Below are 4,941 nucleotides of genomic sequence, written 5' to 3' on the forward strand. Positions count from 1 at the left end.
ATATGTAATTCAAAAATCTTTTATATTTCTTCACCTATTGCTTAATTTATTTTTAAGATAGTTTGTTTCATGATAAAAGAAGTTTCAAAATTTATTTTTCCCTTATCTTACTTTATCTTACTTTGTGTTTGGTTGTTTTATTGTATATGACATAAAGTCGGCTATAAAAGAGGAGGAAAACTATAAAGATTAAATAATTCCTTTTTTTTTTGTGATATCAAATATTTGACACTTTAAAGACGTATTTTTTTTTATACTTTTAAAGCATATTTGTGATGTCCCTTTTACGACAAGTGTACCGAATCAGAAGTAATACTTTGTCCATAAGGACAAATATCGAACCCACAATGAACAATTGTTTAAAATCCTAATAGTAGCATTCACTAAGTATAAGAATATGTACAATAATTTGATTTGATTTGATATTGACAACAGTTTGCATGAAAATTAAATAAAAGCAAACTAAATGAGTAAAAGATTTCAATTAACAAAATTAAGAATGAGGTTAATCTTTCTCACTTGTTTGTAGTTTTAAACATATAACATTCGATCTTGATTGGCATTGATGCACATATAAAAATCATTCATATCGATTTCCCGAATACAAAATTATTAAGAGAGTCTCTTAAATAACGATTCCTCGCATATTTATAAAACTCCTTATCATTACGAACAAATGTTATAAAGTAATTAACATTTCAAATATATTTCTAGCATTCAAATATGTTAAGCACAATAATTTAGGTCAAATGCTTAGAAGTACTTTCCAGTCAAATTTAAGAATCAAAATCATAAATAGTTTCAAGCTTTGAGAATAAAATGATACCAATCATCAATCAAGAACTTAATATTATAGATAAATATCACCTTAATACATAAGCGTTTGAACATATTACTCCTAATCCCAAAGAAAAGAATTAGCCACTCATGCTGGCTATCACAAGCATGGACAACAAGAAAAGAATATCTATAGCATTTCTCGTTGACGATTGCCTCTTTTAGGGTTTCCTTCCTTTGGTCCCTTCCAATGATTTGTAGGGTTATGCCTTACGCCTTTTACTTAATCTAATTGGGCTTGGACTATGTGACATCTCGCTTAAGTGAGATATTATCTACTTAAACAACTTTTACGAGAACACATTAGACAACATTTTATAGTTTTAAATTATTAACATACATATTAATTTACAAAATTATGCAATAGGCAACATTTTCAAATTGTTTTAAAACGTAATTACACATTTAAACCACATTTATAATTTTATATTTGGACCATTTTTATAATTTAACTAGTAACAATGTATATAATATTAATATTTCAAATATGCAAGTTACATACTCTATTATATTCCAAAATAGTAGAAGTTGTAATGATTACAACTAATTAGAGTTATAAATTAACAAAGAAAATCTCTCAAAAAATTTACATTTCTTCAATAAACCATAAATCCATTTCAGTATTAGTATTACCTTGATGTCCAACCTGGAAAAATTAAACAAAAATGTACAAACTTTTTAAATATTATCAAGTTTGTAAATAAAATTAGATAAATGCAAAGTACCCAATTGATAAGTGTCAGATTTCAGTAATATTTTATATTAAAATGCAAACACTTATGGGTATTAATTGATAAAATAAACATAAAATAACTCTTAATTTATGAATTTGTACCTTTTTACATATTTTGTGATTTTAATTTGAATAAGAATAATTTATTCCCAAATTTCTGTTAATTTCAGGATTATAGGAAAGAATGGAGATGATTGGGCAAAAGGAGAATATAAAAAGTTAAAAAGGGAAAGCTGGAACACATCAGCACTCACCAAAGTTCGCCCAAACTCGTCTAAGCCAGACGCCACCAGAGGATCTCACTCAAGTGAGCTCAATCTCGCCCAAACGAGCTCAATCTCACCCAAGCGAGATTGCTCCATTAACATTGGGCCTTTTTTCGTGCTTCTCGCACAAATGAGCCCAATAACGCCCAAGCAAGAAGATACTTAGCCCATGCAAATTAGGTTAAATAGGAGGCTTAAGGCACAACCATGGACGTGCAAGATTGACAAGAAAACACCATTGAGTGAAGTGTAATCGAATTGGGAGGATAGTAGGTGTTAGAATTCCTAGAGGAGGCAACCGTCAAGGAGAAACATCCAGAATCTTCTTTTCTTGCTCTCCTTGTTTGTAACAACCAACATGTGTTGTTAATTTTACCCTTTCGGATTGGGAGTAATTTGTTCAAACTCTTATGTATTGAGGTGATATCTAAACATAATATTTTGTTCTTGATTGATGATTGGTATTATCATTTTTTTAGTAATGTTTGTTCGCCATGATCTCGAAATTTAGATTTTACTGGAAAGTACTTCTAAGTTTTTGACCCAAATGATAATGCTTAACACATTTGAATGCTTGGAATAGATTTGAAATGTTAATTGTTATCAACGTCTGATCTTACTGATAAGAATTTTTTATAAATATGCGAAGAATCAATATATAGGAGGCATGTTAATAATTTTATATGTGAGGAGTCTATATAAATGATTTTTATACGGACATCAATATCAATCAAAGGACACAATATTGTCATGCTAATCAAAATACAAATGAGTGAGAAAGATTAACCTAATCCCTATTTTCCCAATTGAAGTAACAAACTCTTTGACTTGTTTTCTTATTAATCATTGTGATCTTAACAAACTTTATTATTGTGTTTTCTATTTAGTGAATTTTTTACTTGATTATTCAACAGTTTCTTATGGATTCGATATCCGTCCTTAGGGACAAATCATTACTTCTGACAACACGGTGCACTTGCCGTAGAAAAGTCATCACCAACCTATATGCAAATGATATGTCTATACTTGGTCCAAATAATGTCCAAAAGATAATATGTAATAAAGGATACTTAACAAGAATTATCTTAAACTTATTGTCAGTGTTTCCAACCATAAAGATGTGTTTAACCTTTGCCTCATATCTCAACTTGAAATTTGTTTCAATATGCATAACATCAAGATTATGTCTTAATATATTGTCTTTCCAGTATGGAAGGTCCCAAAAGATGCTTCTTTTTGTTCAATTATGCCACTCCCCGTAACCATGTATTCTTTGCACATCCCCTTTAGTTACTTTAGGATAAGACTTGACTTTATTCCAAACTTGTGTAGGTGTGAACTTAGGTGGTGGAGGATCCATGTCAACTTCCCCCTTCTGGAACTCATTTTTGTTCCTCCTAAATGCGTGATCATTCGATAAAAATCTACGATATCAAACCAAAAATCCCCCCCCCATGATGTAATCTAAATGCCTTTGAGTGCTCCATGTAATGTGGGCATTCCAATTTACCATGAGTTCCCCAGCCAGACAACACACCGTAAGCAAGAAAATCATTAATCGTCCACATTCACGCTGCCTCATCATGAAGTTTTCTTTCTTTGAAATATCGTATGTTGGGACACCACTCCACAATTTCTTCAAGTCGTATATCAAGGGCTGTAAAAATACATCAATACCAACCCCTTTGATTGAATGGGTCTGGTATGAGACAACTTAAAAACATATAAGGTTTAGACATGCACATTTCAGGAGGAAGATTATACAGAGTCACAATTATAGGCCAACATGAATATGGTGCATTTGATGCTTCCACATATGGATTAAAACCATCAGAGCATAAACCCAATAGCTCATTGAGTGCCTCCACAGAAAAATCAGGATATACTCTATCAAAATGTTTCCAAGCCTCACCATCACATGGATGACGCAAAACACCATTAGTGCTTATGTTATCATAATGTCATGTCATTTCTCCCGTAGTCTGTGTTGAAGCATACATTCTTTGCAACTTTGGCATTATTGGAAAATAGAACATTTCCTTTACAGGAACTGGTTTTTTGTTACTTGATCCGGTGTTCTAATGATGGTACCTTGGCTTATGACAAAATTTGCATTCAAGCAACACCCCATCATTTTTATTGTATTCGTTATCATAGAAAAACATGCAACCATCCACACAACAATCAATCCTTTTAGCCTGTAATCCCAACTTCACACTGGCCTTTTCGCACTATAATAACTTTTAGGCAAACCTATTTTGGAGGGTGTTGTATCCAAAAGCATTTTTGAAATAAACTCTAAGCATTGGTCAGAAATATTCCAATTGGATTTGCAAGCTAATAGTCTGACACACATTGATAATTTGGACTTTGATGCCCCTTCATACAATGGCGTATTTGCATTTAACAAAAGCTTATAAAATCTGAGTTTCTTCGTTTGGAGGCTCTTCCTTGTTATCTACATTTGGTTCTTGGAATGACTCTTGTTGCCTAAGAGCATCATACATCATGTCTTCCATCCACATAAATTGGTCATCTTGTGGTTGATTGTGTGCAACATCCATTCCCAAAGCCATGTAATTATCGTTATTATACAAGTCACCTTGTACCATGTCTTCACCATGATCAGTCAAAATCCAATAACTAGATCTGAAACCATATTTGTAGAGGTGAACCTTCACAACTCTTTCCTCCAAAAATTCTTGTACAATCACACTTACTACATAGACATCGTATTCCTCCATCATTCTGATAACATTCTTGTTGACAAGATTTGGTTATAAACTCTTCAACTCCCAATATAAAAGACGCTTTCAAAGCATCCCTTTCTCTATGACACCTATCATACATCCATCCACAATTTGATGGAAATTGATCCATGTTCTGTTGATAAAGCAATTCACCAAAAGTCAACGAATTTTAAAGACAATCATTGGAAGACTGAAAATATTGTCTTAAATAGTATTTGCAAATTAGTTATTAGAATAAATGTCATATTTGTTACAAACGAACATCTAAGAGTTCGTGTTAAAAACTCTTCCTAGTTTAACCATATATGGATTTCCATAAGTCATTCAGATTTGTCTAATATTTTTGTCTACTGCG

The 4,941-nt window shown here is 31.9% G+C and overlaps 1 pseudogene; it reads right to left on the reverse strand.

The window, feature by feature from the left end:
- Nucleotides 1–3,797: 3,797 nt before the first annotated feature.
- On the reverse strand, nucleotides 3,798–4,716 carry LOC150024188 (uncharacterized; annotated as a pseudogene).
- Between the last annotated feature and the right edge of the window lie 225 nt (nucleotides 4,717–4,941).

This window comes from Phaseolus vulgaris, chromosome 10, assembly GCF_051622355.1.
Source record: "Phaseolus vulgaris cultivar YP4 chromosome 10, ASM5162235v1, whole genome shotgun sequence".
In the NCBI taxonomy this organism is placed as follows: Eukaryota; Viridiplantae; Streptophyta; class Magnoliopsida; order Fabales; family Fabaceae; genus Phaseolus; species Phaseolus vulgaris.